At 40.8% G+C, this 19454-nt stretch overlaps 1 protein-coding gene across 2 annotated transcripts in view; it reads right to left on the minus strand.

Moving 5' to 3' along the window:
* SPTLC2 (serine palmitoyltransferase long chain base subunit 2) overlaps positions 1-19454 on the minus strand; it is a 92538-nt gene that overhangs the window by 72583 nt on the left and 501 nt on the right. The window lies entirely within an intron of this gene.

A 19454-nucleotide genomic window follows, 5' to 3' on the forward strand; every position in this document is an offset into this window, starting at 1 on the left:
AAAGTCAAGAAGCAGTAATATAAGCATGTTAGATTATGGAGCCAAACTTCAAAAGAATCTGCTAAAATATAAATTAGTTACCTCTGAAGATGAAGAAAATGGTAGAAGAGAGAAGACTGTTGTATATCTGAAAACAAGCCTTGTGGAACTGTCCGATGCTCCATACCAAGTGCTACAGGTAAAGGGTTGCTAGGAATTCTTAAGTCCTACAGCACTGGACCATAGAGCTATTTTGGCTGTGAATGTGCACTATTTTCAAGAAAAGAAAATAATGACTCCAGCCCTGGCCAGTGTTACTCACTGGTTAGAATGTTGACCCATGTACCAAAGGGTCATGGGTTCCATTCCTGGTCAGGGGTCAGGGGCACATACCGGGGTGACTGATTTGATCCCCTGCCCCAGTCGGGTACGTAGGGGAGGCAACCGATCACTTTGTCTCTCTCACATCAATGTCTCTCTCTTCCCTCTCCCTCCCTTCCACTCTCTAAAAAAAGTCAATGGTAAAAATATCCTCAGGTAAGGATTAACAACAACAAAACAATGGCTGCAAAGGTGATTCAGAGATAATCTTGTTCTAGGAGGAATTGCCTCAGATTCAACAGTTCAGAGACTCAAGAGTGACAGCCTGGAGCATGGGGGATTGGGAAGGCCAGGGACAACACATGACCTCCATACTCCAATAGGTCCAGAGGGCAGAGCATTGAGCACTAAACCTAAAAGGATTATTCTTGAGCCTTAAGATCTCATGAAATTTACCTTGCTAAATTTTGGACTTGTTGGAAGCTGTGACTCCTTTTTTCTCCTCTAATTTCTCCTTTTTGGAACAAAAATGCCTATCTGCTGCCTGTCCGACCATAGTATTTTGGAAGCACATAACTTGTATGTTTCACAGGTTCACAGCTGGACAGGAAATCTGTCGCAGCATGAATTATCTTGAGTCTCATTCATATCAGATTTAGACGATATTTAGATAAGGCTTTGAATTTTAGACTTGAGATGATGCTGGAATGAGTTAATACTTTTGGTGCTGTTAGGATGGAATTAATCTATTTTGCGTGCAAGAAGGACATGATTTGGGGGAACCCATGGGCAAAATGTTATAGGATGAATGTTTGTGTCTCCTCCACCAAATGTGATGATATTTGAAGGTGAGGCCCTTGGGAGATAATTAGGTTTAGATTAGGTTCAAATTATGTCATAATATTAAAGCCCTCATAAGAAGAATAAGCACAGATCTCCACTGAGGAAAGGCCATGTGAGCTCGCTATAAAAGGACCTCTACAAGCCAAGAAGAGGACCCTCACCAAGAATCAAGTCTTGATTCTTGGACTTCCTGGCCTCCAGAATCAGAAGAAATAAATGTCTGTTGTTTAAGCCACCCAGTCTATGGTATTTTGGTTCTGGCAGCCTGAAGAAAGACAGGTAAACAAATGCATACAACGTACTTCCAATTGGTTTAGGAAAAAATAACCATGTTTGTGCATGAGCACATGTGTAAAGAGAATGATGGAGAATTTTCTTCATGAACCATTTGCGAGTGAGTTGCAGTTATAATGTACCTTTACCTTTTACTATTTTATTATTATTATTTTTAATCCTCATCCAGGGAGTGAGGATATTTTTTCCATTGCTTTTTCGAAAGAGAATGGAAGGGCGGGGGAAGAGGGAGAGAGAAGAGAGAAACATCAATGTGGAAGAGGCACATGGATTGGTTGCCTCCCGCACCCACCCGAGCCCAACATGGGGAGAGGATCAAACCTGCAAGCCAGGTAGATGCCCTTGACAGGGAATTGAATCCAAGACCCTCCGGTGAGCAGGCGGACACTCTAACCATTGAAAAACACCAGCCAGGGTATGTACCTTTACCATTTATTTATTTTATTTTGTTTTTATTTTCGGTTAATCCTTACCTGAGGATATCTTTTACATTGTTTTTTTCAGCGAGAGTAGAAGGGAGGGAGGGAGAGAGAGGCAGACAGGGAAACACTGACGCAAGAGAGACACATTGACTGGCTGCCTCCTGCAGTCGCCCTGACCAGGGAATTGAACCCAAGACCTTCTGGTGTGCAGGCCAACACTCTAACCACTGAACAACACCCGCAATGGCTTATTTATTTTTTAAAATTTATCTTTATTGTTGAAAGTATTATAGATGTGCCCCCTTTTCCCCCCCATTGATCCCCTCCATCCCACTCCCGCCCCCCTCCCCAGGCATTCACCATATTATTGTCTATCTCCATGGGTTATGCATATATGCATATATGTTCTTTGGTTAAACTCTTCCCACCCGCCCCCTCTGAAATATGTCAGTCTGTTGCATGCTTCAATGTCTCTGGATATATTTTGTTTGTCAGTTTATTTTGTTCATTAAATTCCACATATAAGTGAGATTATGTCTTTCTCTGACTGGCTTATTTCACTTAGCATAATACTCTCCAGATCCCTCCATGCTGTCTCAAAGGGTAAGAGATCCTTCTTTTTTACAGCCACACAGTATTCCATTGTGTAAATATACCAGTACCTTTTTAAAAATATATATATTTTATTGATTTTTTTACAGAGAGGAAGGGAGAGGGATACGAGAGTTAGAAACATCGATGAGAGAAAGAGAAACATCTATCAGCTGCCTACTGCACACCCCCTATTGGGGATGTGCCTGCAACAGGTACATGCCCTTGACTGGAATCGAACCTGGGACCCTTTAGTCCACAGGCCGACTCTCTATCCACTGAGCCAAACCGGTTAGGGCATATACCAGTACCTTTTAATACTTCAGTGTGTATGTCTTCAACACATTCTCTTACATAACTACAGAACAATTATCAACATCAGAAAATTGATAGAATACTAATAACTAGTCTACATTCTTAATTCAAATTTTGCCAATTGTCCTAATGATGTCCTTTACAACAAAAGAAAGTCCTGGATCACCCTGGCTGGGTAGCTCAGTGGATTGCAGTGTCATCCCCATACACCGGATGTCACATACAGTGCATATATATATCAGGCCACATACAGGAGTCAACCAGTGAATGGATGGGTGGAACAAGTTTTAGTCTCTCTCACTCTCTCTCTCTCTCCCCCTCCTTCCCTCTCTCCTCCTCTCAAAAATCAATAAAGGAATTAATCAATAAATTATTTTAAAAATTTTAAAATAAAAAGCTAATAGGAAAAAAGTAAGTCCTGGATCATGTGTTGCATTCTTAGTTTCAGAAAAGAAAAAGAGATGTTTTGATTACACTGTAAACTGACTTGGACTGAATGATCCTGAGCAGAGGTTTCAAGAATCCCATGAAAGGCCCTAGCTGGTTTGGCTCAGTGGATGGAGCATTGGCCTGAGGACTGAAAGGTCCTGGGTTTGATTCTGGTCAGGGGCACACGACCAAGTTGCAGGCTCAATCCCCATTGGGGGAGGGGGGGTGCGTGCAGGAGGCAGCCTATCAATGATTCTCTCTCATCACTGATGTTTCTAGCCTCTTTCTCCCTTCCTCTCTGAAATCAGTGAAAATTATATATATATATGAATCCCATGAAAGTACACAGAGTAACTATGTAATTATACAACAATGAGGAAGTAATTATTGGGAAACAGTGTAAATTTCTGATATGAATACAAAAACCACATACGCATCTTTGTTTAAAGCAAATAAACATTCCTGCTGAATGTGGCAGTAGGATGACTGAGCCTGCCCCATCACCACAGACACTGCCCACCTGGTGGACAATTTGGAACATTATATAAAAAAAGTTAAATGTTCAATATGAAATATCCATTATTCTTCAACAATCAAAGGGCTGTTACTATGCATTTTCCAGTAAACAAACCCTATTCATTCCCAGTGGTATAGCCTGCTATTCCTTAGAAGAAGTTTTGCTGAAATGGTCTTTTCTTGGAATTTTACTGCAATGTTTTAGTCTCTCCCTACTGCATACCATACATACTAGAGAAAATAGTTTGGAGCTTTGTGCTTGTCACACAAGCTATTCCATGTCTTGAACATATATTTTCAGAAGAGTCTTCTTTTTTGAGCAGGCAAATTTTGAAAAGTAGGGAGCACACTTTTTTTTCTTGCAAACAGGATAAATTCCCTAATTTTGTCAATAAGTATGTCATATAGAATGCACTGAAAAGTGCTCCAAAATTGCCCAGCTGGTATGCTCAGTGGTTGAGCATCAACCTATGAACCAGGAGGTCACGGTTCAATTCCTGGTCAGGGCACATGCCAGGGTTGCGGGCTCAATCCCCAATAGGGGGTGTGCAGGAGGCAGCCGATCAGTGATTCTCTCTCATCACTGATGTTTCTATCTTTCTCCCTCTCCATGCTTCTCTGAAATCAATAAAAATATTAAAAAAGAAAAAGTTCTTCCAAAGCTATCTGTAAACAAATTCGTATTTTGACTTACTATTTTCCCACTGAAGACCCCAAAATGGGGGCCTCAAAGTATATGTGCACTGGGGGACATTTCAGTTCAGTGGCATCCTGTGCACTGTGCATGGGTGTGACCACTTTCACTTGCCACCCAGATCTCCTCTGTAGCACTTTCCTACCCCTAGGTAAGCCTCATGGTATAACAAACAATATAATAGTTAGGAAGTGAGTACCAGTGCAGCTCTGCTGCAAATTCTGCATCCATTAGCACTCTCTTCTGCCTCTAATGTGTTCTGGGCCTATAGCACCATGCCCTCCACTCAGCCCTCCACACACTCCACAGAGGTTTGTAAAAAACACGAGTTGGAGAGACAACCCGGTTGACATCAATTTTCCTTCTTTGGAAATATGCCCTGATACACAGGGGTGGTCCCCCTGGTGGTCACATCTGTGCAATATGACTGTATTTCCTGGGTCATAACTGACTGACAAAGGGTAAGCCAAAATAAACCCAACACACCCTTCTCATGGGACTGGAAATTTCAATGGGGTAAGAATCTGAAGACACTGCACCAACATCCCGGAGGAAAAGGTCCATAAACTCCTGCCACTAAGGTCCCAGTCGCTGTAACATTTCTTGCACTTGTGATTTTCTGAGACTTAGTTGTTCATCAATTCCTCCCCATTCTGTTTTTTGGTTTGTTTGGTTTTTTGCATATCTATCATCCTTGAAATAAATCACCTTTTTGTTTAGCTAGAGTCAGATTCTGCTGTTATCAACTGAAAGAAATCTGATACCGATTCTATATTAAAATCTCTTAGAACTTCTTTTCTACCCTTACTGGGTGTTTTTGTTTTTTTATCCTCACCTAAGGATATTTTCCCATTGATTTTTATAGAGAGAGGGAGAGAGGGAAAGACAGAGAGAAATATCAATTGAGAGAAACACATCAATTGATTGCCTCCTGCACGAGCCCCGACCAGGGCCCAGGCTGGGGGAGGAGCCTAATGAGGTATGTGCCCTTGGCCAGAATCGAACCCGGGACCCTTTGGTCTGCAGGCCAATGCTCTATCCACTGAGCTAAACCAGCTATGACACTGTGTATTTATATGTTAACATTGCCTGAAACTTTTAGGGCTCAGTCATTTTTTTTTCAAATGGTTCCCAACCTCGTCAATGTTGTATATTTGGGACACTGTTTACTATCTTCTCTAGGATAAGGGATGCCTGGTTCAAAATTATTAGTAGGTACTTCATTATATATAACTAGAGGCCCAGCACACAAAATCGTGTGTGTAGGGTCCCTAGGCCTGTGATCAGGGCCATGTCCATTGCCCTGAAACGCTCTTCGAAGCTGATCGCTGCCGCCGCGACGCTGCCGCTGCCCTGCAACCCTCCACGACATTGCTGCTGCCCCGCGAGTCCAGTCCCCAGTTCCGCTCTGCTGCCACCCAGTCCTGTTCCCGTGGTTCCCATTGGCCATCCAGCAATGGGAGCCTGTGGGCTGGGGGAAGGGACTGAGAGGTGGTCAATGCACCTCACAGCGACTGCATTGAGTGTCTACCCCCTAGTGGTCAGGAGCGACCGGTCGTTCGGTCATTCTGGCGTTACACTGGCTTTTTATATATATAGATGGACATCAGAATCTAACTGCCTGCTATAACCAATTACTTCTCAGATTATCATTAATACACATGAAGACAAACCAAAAAAAAAAAAAAAAAAAGAGCTAGTATTTAAAAAAGGGCAACAGAAGACCACAAATCAAAATTTAAAGTGTCTAACTACAGAGAACATGCTCATAACATTAATTTAGACAGTGTCCAACTACAGAGAAAATGCTCATAACCATTAAACAAGACTAACTCTTTCATGGCAAGAACAATCACAAACAAAAAGGGAAGTATTCAATTATTTAATACAAGACTTTAGGAAAACTGACTATTTGAAAAAATAACTCTAGTTAGAACTTCTCATCCCATACTGTGGCAGAGACCATTAAGTGCCCCCTGTATAGATTCTCCCTATCTTCCCTTTAGTAACCAAATCTGTTTCAGCTGGGTACATGGCCACCCAACTACAAGCTTAATTCCCAGTCTCTCTTGTAGCTAGAAGTAGCCATGCTATGAAATTCTGGCCAACAGGAAGTGAACATGGTGATGGATACCAGTGCTGGATTACATCCTCTAAGAAAGAAATTGCTTTCCCTCCACTTTTCTTTCCCTCTGCCTATGGCCTGGAATATAGATGTGGCTGAAGAATCAGATGCTAATGAAGACAAAATGCTAAAATACTGCAGAATAACAGAACATACCTGATAACCTACCTACCTAGGACTACTTATCTACATCCAGACTTTACAAAAAATAATAATAATAATAATTTATATCTTGATGAACTTAATTTTCTTCCAAAAGGAAGATGTTTTGTCCTAACGGGTTTGGCTCAGTGGATAGAGCATCAGCCTGCAGACTGAAGGGTCCTAGGCTCGATTCCGGTCAAGGGCATGTACCTTGGTTGCGGGCACATCCTCAGTAGGGAGTGTGCAGGAGGCAGCTGATCAATGTTTCTCTCTATCCCTCTCCCTCCCTCTCTGTAAAAAATCAATAAAATATATATATTTTTTAAAAAGGAAGATGTTTTTATTTTCTTTAAAAATTTATTTTTCAATTACAATTGATATACAATATTATATTAGGTTCAGGTATATAATATTGCAATTAGATATTTATATACCTTATGAAGTGATCACCTGATAAATCTAGTAACCTTCTGAAATTATATATATATATATATATATATATATATATAATCACAATATTAGCCCATTTAATAAAGAGGAAATATGCAAATTGACCATCACGCCATAATGGTCAAGATGGCTGCACCCACAGCAGAGGTAGGGATTCCGTAAAACAAGATGGCTGCGCCCATAGCGGAGGCCGACTTCCCATAACGAGCCTTTAACAAGCAATCAGCAGGGACCTGAGGCCACACCCCCCGACTGGTGGGGCTTGACAGGGGACCTCAGGCTGCACCCCCCCACCCGGGCGCCAGGCTGGGGGTCCTCAGGCTCCGCCCCCTGCACAGCAGGGCTTGACAGGGGACCTCAAGGCGTGCCCCCTCCCCTGGCCAGGGGACCTCAGGCCACGCACCTCACCCCGGGCCGGGGGACCTGAGGCTGCACCCCCCGCCTGGTGGGGCTTGACAGGGGACCTCAAAGTACAACCCCCGGCCCAGGCGACCTCAGGCCGCGCCCCCGTCCCGGCACCGAGCCAGGCAACCTGAGGCCGTGCCCCCAACCGGCGGGGCTTGACAGGGGTGGGGCCAGCCAGGTCTGGATCTAGCCCAATGGAGGTGGGGCCGGCCGGGTCTGGGTCTAGCGCGATTTCAAGGCGCACATGGGTGGATGGGGACTTGACTCTCATTCCCGTGGCGCACCCCAGACTCTGACAGGAGGAAGATTTTCACATACATCTTACTAATTTTGTTTCATCTCTGACACTTCTATTATAGAGAAAAGGCAAACAGCAATATTAAAATATTTCCTCTAGTTAATTCCCTTTTAATGTGCACAAATTTCGTACACCGGGTCACTAGTTGACTATATTCCCTATGCCGTACTTTTCTTTACAACTGGCAATTTATACTTAATCCCTTTCACCCTTTTCGCTCATCCCAATACCCCTTCCATCTGGCAACCATCAGTTTGTTCTCTGTAAATATCAGTTTGTTTTGACAACTTTATTTTTATGCCACTTATATAAACAAAACCAAAAAAATCAAAAACCAATATTGAGACATCCGCTTCCAGGTTGGAGTTAAAAGTTAGAGGCAAGCCATCACTTACATAGAACTAGATAAAACTACAGATTACTCAAAACAAGAAACATTTTTTTAAATAGGTTTTTATTGATTTGAGAGAGAGGAAGGGAAAGGGATAGAGAGATGGAAACATCAATGAGAGAGAAACATTGATCAGCTGCCTCCTACACACTCCCTGCGAGGGACCGAGCCAGAATCAGGGCCTGTGCCCTGACCAGGAATCAAACTGGTGACCTCTTAGTTCATGGGTCAACCACTGAGCAACACCAGCAAGGCAGAAAAAGAAACAATTTTAATAACACTGTAGAGTTGTCTTCAATGCAAAGTAAAGAGCACATGATGAACTAAAATTCCAAAGATGAAAGAGCCTTTTCTTGGTAAGCTGAAATTGCTAGCCATTTTCTTTCCTAGTGGTATTTGCAGGGTTTGAGCATGAACTGATCATAATTGGGCTTGCCATAGGCAGAAGCACTCTACCAAGAGGAATAAAAACCAGCGGAGCTTACGGTAGCTGTACAAGTTGGTATGACTGAATTCTAGATGAACACCAACACATGGCCAAATTTCTGCACAGGACATTTACACAATTCTAGAGAAGCTAGAGGGCTGCACTAGAAAGGTGACTTGAAACTCACCACAATCTCACAATGCTTAGGCGATAAAGTCATACATACTACAGGGAGGGCTCCCAACAAACACACAATGGATCCCACCCTTGAGGCACTGTGCTCACTAGAGTAGATGAATCTACCCAAAACTTCAGCCCAGCCCCACCCTGTTCTACCTCTGGTTAGATAGCAGTGCTTAGCCCTTTGAAATGAATAAAACTAAAAAAAAAAAAAGACCGTACCCTTTTGTGTAATGATGTTTACTTTGAATTTATATTAGTTCACACAAACACTCCATCCATGCTTTTGTTCCGGCCCTCCGGTCCAGTTTAAGAACCCATTGTGGCCCTCAAGTCAAAAAGTTTGCCCACCCCTGGCTTAGCCCTTACTGTATCTACCTCAGAGGGCAAAAGCTGAAAAAACAAAACAAAACACTGACTTTAGTCTCTGCAGGTCTTTTATTCATACTGTCCAGCAATCAAAAGCTTCTGCTTTCCTAGTAGGCAGGGAGGGAATACGAATATGACTGAAAAAGAGAGAGGGCACAGTGTACAGTAGTCTACACATTCACCTCTCACTATTTCAGCATTGCTAGCCTTGGGAAATCTCTCTCAACTTGATCTTCCCTTCCTCCCTTTAATTTCACATGCCAAGAAGTGGAGATTCCTCCCATTTAATTTTTTAACATTTCCCAAGCTGCAAAAATAATTTTCATACATCAAAGTCTCTCCTAGGAACCCAGAGTTTCATTCTATCAAGGAGCTCAAAATCATCATAATTATCTTTCTTTTTCACTCATTCAAAAATATTTCATTTCTCTATATATGTCAAGAACTGTGCTCTGTAGTTGATACAAGTAAAAGATAATCCTTGTCTTCAAGAAGTCTGCAGTTTTTTTAAGAGAGCAAAACGATGCAAAAATCAACATTTTTGTGGGGTATTTTTTATTGAGGTATAATTGACATATAACAACATATTAGTTTCAGGTGTATAACACATGATTTGATATATTTGCATACTGTATTGCAAAATGATTACCACAAAAGTCCAGATAACATCATGCATACATAGTTACATATTTTTTTCTTATGATGAGAACTTTCAAGATCCATTTTTTAGCTACTTTCAAATATGCTACATGGCTTTTGAGATAAGAGAATAACAAAAACTATTTTAAAGAATACTGACTAAAGGGATTTATATTTAAATGAAAAATGTACACAACTTGAGAAGCCTTTTTTTATAAGTGATTCTCAAGTTGGCTCACTTTTCCTCTTCACATGAAATGGCAAAATCAAGGAAAGGAGATTAAGCAATTTGTCTAGTCACAAAAAAGTTAAATTCAAAGTTGGGACTAGAATTCAAGTCTTTACCTTTTCCATTTATTGGCATTTCTTAATCTCATTCCTGAGATTTTCTATTAATCAAAATTTCCCTTGATTATATCAGAGATATTACAACTTAATCTGATTGTTTTAAAATCATCAGTGGCTTAATATTAGAATTTCATTTTAAACTCACCCTTCATGCTTAATTTTTCTATTCATATAATTAGCAGTTTTTGCTATTCATATTACTTGCTATCCTAGAATGGAGATAAATGATGGTATATGAGTTTCCTCTGTTAAAAAAAAGTCTGTTTTTAGGAAACCAGAACTAATTTAGATGTACTGCTTCCTTTGCCTATACACAAGCCATACTTATGTAGGAGGTGGTAAAGATATTAATTACCTTTAGCACATACAGCAGGAGTCTCCACAGGTAGTTCTATTACAGTCTAATCAGTGATCACAGGCCAGGTTTCTCAGCCCAGCTTCTTGACATTCCAAGTCAAGGTGAGAAAGGGTGGCAAGGCAGAAAGTCAAAGCTAACAGGTTTCCTTTCCTTTGAAGCACCAACCAGCATCTCACAGCTTACACCCCTTGTAAGACTATTGGAAGGGGTGCTGCAGAAGTGACTACTGGCCATGCTGCTCCTTAGAAGAGCTAATGGAAAGGTGATTATATAAACTGGAGTGTGTCCGTGCCATTTCCAGACTATTAGGAATGTCACTGACCACTTCCCACTCCTCCTCATGAGCGGTCACCCTTCCTAGCAAGAATTTTCAGTAAGCCCCTATTATTTTTAACCACCTGTAAACCTAGAACACTAAAAGTTATGCTATGAGTTTCTTTACTGGCACAACCTATTTCTCCTATCTACTAGTATAATAATAAAAGCATAATATGCTAATTAGACCAGACAGCCGAATGACCTTCCAGACGAAGCCGGGGCTGAGAGCCAAGACAGCCTCTGTGGCTGCAAGGGCCGAGCCCCTTGCACAAATTTCATGCATAGGGCTTCTAGTATGTTTATAATATTATTTTGGGAAACTGGTTTTCATCAACAAGCAAGCACATATGAAATACCATACTATAATTAATTTTTTTAAATAGAGATAAAAACATACTCAACACCTAGATTTATCAACTAGCTTATATGCTTTAGATCTTATTTTTCCATTAAATAAAACATCGAAGTTACCATTCATTCTTTCACTCATTCATTTACTCCATTAATACTCATTGAGCCCCTATTATAAGGTAGGCATTATCTGATGCATACATTCTGGTGAGAGAGGCAGACAATAAATAAGCAAAAAGATACATAATTTAATATCAGGCAATTATAAATGCTATAACTAGAAAAATACAGTAATAAAAGAGCATTTTAGACAGGGATAAGCTGTCTGAAGGATGTAAGGGACCTATATGGATTGGAGAAACGAACTAAGGAAAAAATATTTTTCAGGCCAAAATAAAAAGGACAAAAGCCTTGAGGCAGGCATGCTTGATGTGTTCAGGGAAGAGCAGAAAGGCCAGCTTGGCTGGAGCGGAGTGACCTGGCAGGATAAGAAGTCAGGGAGGTATGGGAGAGCCACATGAAATTTGTCCTTTTAAGAAATTTGCCCTGGGGAAGTGTTATTTCACTTCGCTATAAGTATAAAAGCTACCCTTAATTTGGTGTTTATCATTCCCATGAATTTTAAAAATACCTTTACTATATAAATACATAGCCATGAATAATTGTCCTGCATGTTTTTAATCCTTAAAATCACATTATTCTGTATGTATCTCTCTGCAACTTTTAACAGTATGTACCTAAGATTTACCCAAGTTCATAATATAGACACGATTCAACTTTTCACTGCTATCTAGTATTATATTGTATGACTACGCCATACAGTGTCTTTGCTGATTTTTTAAAAAATATTTTTATTGCCCTAGCAGCCGGTTTGGCTCAGTGGATAGCGTGTTGGCCTGAGGACTGAAGGGTCCCAGATTCGATTCTGGTCAAGGGCACATGCTTGGGTTGCGGGCTTGATATCCAGTGTGGGGTGATGATTCTCTCTCATCATTTATGTTTCTATCTCCCTCTCCCTTCCTCTCTGAAATCAATTAAAAAATGTATTTAAAAAATATTTTTATTGATTTCAGAGAAGAAGGGAGAGGGAGAGAAACATCAATGATGAGAATCATTGATGGGCTGCCTCCTGCACGCCCCACACTGGAGATCGAGCCCACAACCCAGCATGTGCCCTGACCTCCTGGTTCATAGGTCAATGCTCAATCACTGAGCCACACCAGTTGGGCTTGTTGATTTTTAAAATATTTTTACAGTAAACATTCTTAAATATGTCTGCTGTGGCCATGAGCAGAATCTGTTGGGGAAACATTAATATATGGGCTGAACTGACTGACCCCCCCCCCCCAAATTCATATGCTTAAGTTCTAACCCCAATACATCAAAATGTGACTATATTTGGAGATAAGGTTTTTAAAGAGACAATCACATTAAAATGAGGTCATTAGGGTAGGTCCTAATCCAATGACTAGTGTCCTTAAAAGAAGCAATTTGGGCACAGAGGGAAGACCATGTAAGGATCCAGGGAGAAGAGGCTCATCTACAAGTCAAGGAGAGAGGTATTAGAAGAAACCAACCTTGACCAAACCTTCTCTCAGACAGTCCCCACAACTATGAGAAAACACATTTTTGTTGTTTAAGACACCTACTCTGTGGTACTTTGTTATGGCAGCCCTAGCAGTGTTCAAACTGTGGGTTACAGCCAACCGGTGGTTCATGATCTCAATTTACTGGTTTGTGATCAGCGTATTTTAAACTTTCAGTTCAAAACTTTCATTGAGTAGCACAGAATAAAGACGATCAGATGATCAGTGTTGCATGGGTAAACAATGATTTGTGAAACCTTTCTTTCAGTTATATATGTATGTGGACATAAAATATGTAAAGCACATAAAATATACATACATTATGGGTGCACTGGGTTGTGATATAAAAATGTTATTTCTTGGTGTGGGTTGAAATAAAAAGATTTGAAAACCTCTGCTATCATATATATCTACATAGAGACTTATTAGAACAATCATTATAAATATGCATATCTCAACTTTTCTAGAAACTGTTCTCCAAAGCAATTGTACCATTTTATAGTAAGAGCACCCACATACACGTTCCCATTGCTAAAATTTTGTCAACATTTAATACTGTCATATTTTAATAGCTTTCAAATTGGAAAAGATGAAAACATTATCTCACTGTTTTAACTTACAGTAACTCAAGAACTAGTGAGAATGAACATATTCATATATTTATTTTTCAATCAATTTTTTTCCTGCGAATTGCCAATTCCTATCTTTTGCCCATTTTCTATTGAATTGCATGCTTATTTCAGAAAGCATACTGATTTACAACAAACCGTATTTAAAAATGAACCCCCAACACAGGGGTATCCCAATATTTTTTTTTTTTTAATATATTTTATTGATTTTTTACAGAGAGGAAGGGAGAGAGATAGAGAGTTAGAAATATCGATGAGAGAGAAACATCGACCAGCTGCCTCCTGCACATCTCCCACTGGGGATGAGCCCGCAACCCAGGTACATGCCCTTGACCGGAATCGAACCTGGGACCTTTCAGTCCACAGGCCGACGCTCTATCCACTGAGCCAAACCGGTTTCGGCCAATATTTAGGGCTCTATGGTACACGTGCATTATTTCAAGTCAGAAGCAAAAATTATTTTAAAATACAAGAAAAAAATACCCACTTTAACATTCATAATGGGTCTTGAAGGTAATCTTAAAGACAACAAAAATAAGCTAAATTTTCTGAAATTAAATGAGTCAAGAGCAAAAGGCTTATTTGCCTAATCAGTCACAAAATCCAAACTACATTATTAAAGCCTTCTTAGAAGCTATTCAGAAGCCAACTGACTTTTGAGGCCACAAACCATGTATTTAATCAAAGAAGGCACACCCACTCAGAATGCAAACACAGCCTCTACCCATCCCTTTCAATTGCCTATTCTGCCAATAAACACTGCTTCTTTCTTTCAAAAAATGAATCTAATTGAATCTCAACCAATTAACTGTCTTGCTCAGAGCACTAGGAAGTTCCTAGGGCACCTAGGCCAACCTTAAAAATCGGGCAAGTCTGCCTTCCCTGAATATCCAAGTTCTAACGTACTACTGGTCTCATTTCTCAAGAATTTTTTTTAAATATATTTTATTGATTTTCTACAGAGAGGAAGGGAGAGGGATAGAGAGCCAGAAACATCGATGAGAGAGAAACATTGATCAGCTGCTTCCTGCACACCCCCCACTGGGGATATGCCCGCAACCAAGGTACATGCCCTTGACCGGAATCGAACCTGGGACCCTTCAGTCCCCAGGCCGATGCTCTATCCACTGAGCCAAACCGGTCAGGGCTCTCAAGAATTTTTATTAGAGAATTTCTGAGTACTTCAAATGACTCTGGAATCTTTCAGATCCAGATAGAAACGCTCTTCCTGTCGGAACAAAAACATTTGAAACAATAATTCAGTCCCACAAGTAGTAAACAGTTACAACATTTTTGCAAAGCCTTGAGGTCTTCCAGTGTCTCATCAGGCCCTGGGAAACCTGAACAGGTATACTGGACATTCTAGCTACTCCTCCTGTTCTTGTCTCATAACTTATTTTCAGAGTTACAGTTTCTATTAAGTGGAAACAAAAGCTAGTAGCTATTTAGTAAACCACCCTTCATTAGTTATTCATTTGTAGCCTTCTAAGAACCATATAAGTAGCAGGACCAGCATTTTGTTCTTCCTATTTCTCCTGGCTTATTATTTAAATAAGAACATAACTTGTACCCCAATTCCTCCTTTAGAATCTTATTTATTTTGGTGGCTAAAAGGCTATCATCCTTCTAATATTTCATTAAAATTACTACTAAAGAAAATAAAGTTAGGTTCAAAACTGTCTCAAAAGCAGATAATTTTTTTTCCTTCTATACTTACTAATTAAGGAACATCTCACAAGGTTCTATAAAGAAATTAAAGATCTAAAAAAAAAGTGCCATTAACAAGGAGCTTTAAAAAAACACACCCAACTCTTGGAAATTAAGATCACTGAATACTGTAACATGCTGATGAGAAAATTTGCTGCAAATCCTCCAGAGGTCTTTAAAAATAGGATGGAATCATCTATTAAGATTAGTTTTAATAAAGTCCTACAAAGAGATAAAGGGACTGAACTACATAACCCCCCAAAGGTCCTTCCAGCTCTAATTCTACCAAAGCTTCCAATTCTCTTTCAAAATTTCCCTAATGCTAATTGAACTCTTTACCTCCAATAAAGGCTGACCCTCCTCTCATTCCTCTGAATGGCAGGGAGGAAAAATTACTGCTTTACTGCTACCCTTCCTTGTGAAAACTCTGTCTACTGTTATCATTAAAAAACAGTGATACAGTAATATCGTCCTGGGCCATGTGGCTCAGTTAGTTGAGTGTCATCCTGTGCACCAAAAGGTCACTGGTTTCGGGCTCAGTCCCTGATGAGGGGCATGCAGGAGGCAGTGGGTCAATGTTTCTTACATCGATGTTTCTCTCTTCTTCTGTCCCTCTCCCTTCCTCTCTAATAAAAACATTTAAAAAAACAAAACAGTAATGTCTACGCTCATGAGGATGGCTACTGTAAAGAAAAAACCTAACACCCAGCACTCCTGTGATGTTTCTCATTTATTCCCACTAATGTGTTACCACAATCACAACACTTCTGACATCAGAATGGGGAGCAATAACCGTGTGTGCTTCCACACCAACAAGCAACACTTCGACAACAGTTCAGTGTCTTACAATTAATTCTAATGCTATTCACCTGGAGATATCATCACATCCCACTGGTTAAGGGCTCAGTCCCATAAGACTATCTCCCATCCCTCAACTTCAGATGCCAATGGCAAATCTAGATCGTGTATGTACATTTTTCTCACACCCTGTATTTCCTATTATCTCACAGCTATCACCAAAAAAAACCCCCTGGGTGACGTCAACTGGTGACCCCATTGTAAGTTGAGCATCTGTACATTTGTAACCCACCCCACTATTTTTCTGATATTGTTCCTGTAAATGCTGATTCTGACTAATATGTAGCTTGTAAATAAACTACATTTGTATAAGAATCCTAGGAACTAACTTCAGAAGTTACCAATTCCGACCTTCAGTCATCCCAGTTCCAGAAGATTTGCTGACCTTCAAACGAAGAACCAGGATGACCCACACTAGACTATCACTTGAGCAGTTTTGAAGGTCTTATTAGAATGGACTGTGCTGGACTGCACACAGAGAATTCTTCAACCCCCTTCCCTTGATTTCTTTGTTCTACTTTGCCTCACCCTCCTTATAAAAACTCTGCCTGCACTGAGACGTTGAGATGGGCTTTGCAACAAGAGTCCCCTATCTCCTCAGGCGACCGGCACTTGAATAAAACCTTTCTTTTTCACCAGCATCTGTCTAATGAGTTTGGTTTTTGTGGCAGCAGGCAGCCCACCTTGGGTTCCAGTTACACATTCATCCCTTCAAACACAGAAACATAGACTCTGGAGAATGCAAAGAAATCTTAGAAGTTTCTAACCTCTCTGCTCATAAAAGACAAATGTAGGAATATGTGAGGAAATGAACTTACGTCTTCGGTTTAAAAACATGTTATACTATAAATTTATAGTAAGAGCATGATGCACACCTGTGCACTTAACATCTTTTTTAAAAATTTATCTTTATTGTTGAAAGTATTACAGACGTCCCCAGCATTTAACATCTTATGTGTATTTTTATGGCACACATAACCCCCAGAAACTGCTGATCGGAGTTAGAGCAGTAGCATATCACTTTAAGAAAAACAAAAACTAACTTAAATATTTTTAAGGCCCTACCTGGTCTGGCTCAGTGGATAGAGTGTCAGCCTGTGTACTGAAGGGTACCAGGTTCGATTCCAGTCAAGGGCACGTACTTCCGTTGTAGGCTTAGTCCCAGGCCCTAGTTGGGGCACCTGTGGGAGGCAACCAATTGATGTGTCTCTCTCACATCAATGTTTCTCTCTCTCTCTCTCCCCTTCCCTTCCACTCTCTCTCTAAAAATATATATATATATCAATGGAAAAATATCCTCAGGTGGGGATTAACTAATATATATATATTTTTTTAAATATATTTTTTATTGATTTCAAAGAGGGAGGGAGAGATAGAAACATCAATGATGAGAGAAAATCACTGATCAGCTGCCTCCTGCAAGTCCCCCACTGGGGGACTGAGCCCACAACCTGGTCACGTGCCCGGACCGAGAATCAAACCGTGACCTCCTGGTTCACAGATTGACACTCAACCCCTGAGCCATGCTGGCCGGGCTAAAATGTGTTTTTAAGATATTCTTGTTCTCATGAAGTTACCAAAAATCTCTCTTTTGCTTAAAAGGAAAGAAAAAAAACTCACACAAATATTCTCATGTTCGTGTACAAAGCAATATACTTAAATTCTTTGTTTTAAAAAGACTTCTGAAAGACTTCCTAGAAGCAGCCCTAAACATTGTTTAGCGTATTCCATTAGCGCATTCTTCCAAATACCACCATAGCGCTTTGAGAGGAATTTTCCCCTAAAATGTATTAGGAAAAGTCAGGCAGGTTTTTAAGTTTCATTTTAACAACTTGCTATTTCTTCATCATATTGGTCATGAATTCTGAAGAAACATTATGCTTACTAATGCTCAGTTGTTAGGAATTATGGGAGGCAGAAATTTAATGTACTACTAAATCAGAACATAGCTCCTATGTTAAGGGAAAAGAGCACTTAAACACAAAACACCTCGAAAATCTGAATACCTTTCTCTTGATTTCCTTTTCCCTTTTAAATAACCCACTGGGCCATGGCTGGGTAGCTCAGTTGGTTAGAGCATCGTTCCAATACACCCAAGGTTGTGGGTTCAAGCCCCAGTTAGGGCACGTACAAGAATCAACCAATGAATGCATAAATAGGTGGGACAACAAACTAATCGATAAATAAATAAATAATAAATAATCCACTCATTCACCTGCAATGTATTTTCTGACTCCTCCTGTGAGGTTTCCCTGTTATATTCTATACCACAATTTTGTCTTATTAGCCATGACTAGGAAAACAATTCCTCCCACTGCTTATAATGAGCCCACTCTTATCATTTCCTCTCTCACACAATTAATTATTTTAAAAAATGAAAACAAATCTTTTGAATTTAGTATGATACTGCCTTATGCCTTACAAATTCTGGGGCGGTCAAGTCTCTTGTATGTATTTCCTCTCCCCAACTCTTATAGTCTTCTTCTCTCAACATGACCTGGAGAAATGTTTTATTTTCTGTTTCACACCAAACAGCAACAGGCCTATCTAGAATATCTACTGATTGGGGGAGGAGCCTGCCAGATATTTATGTTAAAGCCAAATTAAGCCACAGTCACAAGCCAAATACAGGCAACAGATTACCTTTGGGGGTGGAAAAGTTCTCCTAAATATCTGAACAAGACTTTTAAGTACGAAAGACAATTGCAAATATCACAGCACTCTCTTCCAGCAACACGGATCTTGCATCCTTTTAACCAGTTTGTCTTTAAAAGCACATTTCAGCAGACTATGCCAATCCAGAGAATTGGAAGGTTAATAATTAGTCTTGAACTGAGAACTTTTCAAAATATTTCAGAACTGCCTGGATTTGCTTGGTGATTCAGCCTCGGTTAATTCGTATGGAGTCATCACAAGTCACCGCCAGGTTAAACAACCCCCTTGGGTGACAGAACTGTTGCTCAAAGGGCCCAGGGGGCCACCTACCTCAACCTGGGTCGGGGATGAGGTCTCACCACGGGCTATGAGCTTAAGGCTCTCGAGGCACCCGACCGCGTTTACTTCCAGGTGGGTGGTCCAATGTCTTGCTTGCAGAAGGGTTAGGGTATGTGGTAGGAAGTGACTAATTTCGTTTCCGCCTGGGACCGCCTCTTAACTTTCTTTTGCCTCCCGAGAACCCCCAGGGATGGTCTTCCTAGGAGGGCTTCGGGGCTCCAAGAGGAAGCCTCCATCTCGAGGGCATGAGGGAAGCGCCTCGGGAGAATCAAGAAGCCCCTAAGCGGTTCCTCCAGGGTCCGGAGGAGTCACCCCCTGCCTTCCGCTGCACGGCGGCCCGCATTTTCTGGCCCAAACGTAAGAGAGGAAAGTACCCCGGACTTTGAGGCACACCCCCACACCTCCGGGCACCGAAGAGGAGACCTCGAAGCGGAGGAGAAGACGGGGGGAGCCCCCCGTGCCGCCCTTTGAAG

This window comes from Myotis lucifugus, unplaced genomic scaffold (assembly GCF_000147115.1).
Source record: "Myotis lucifugus unplaced genomic scaffold, Myoluc2.0 scaffold_34, whole genome shotgun sequence".
In the NCBI taxonomy this organism is placed as follows: domain Eukaryota; kingdom Metazoa; phylum Chordata; class Mammalia; order Chiroptera; family Vespertilionidae; genus Myotis; species Myotis lucifugus.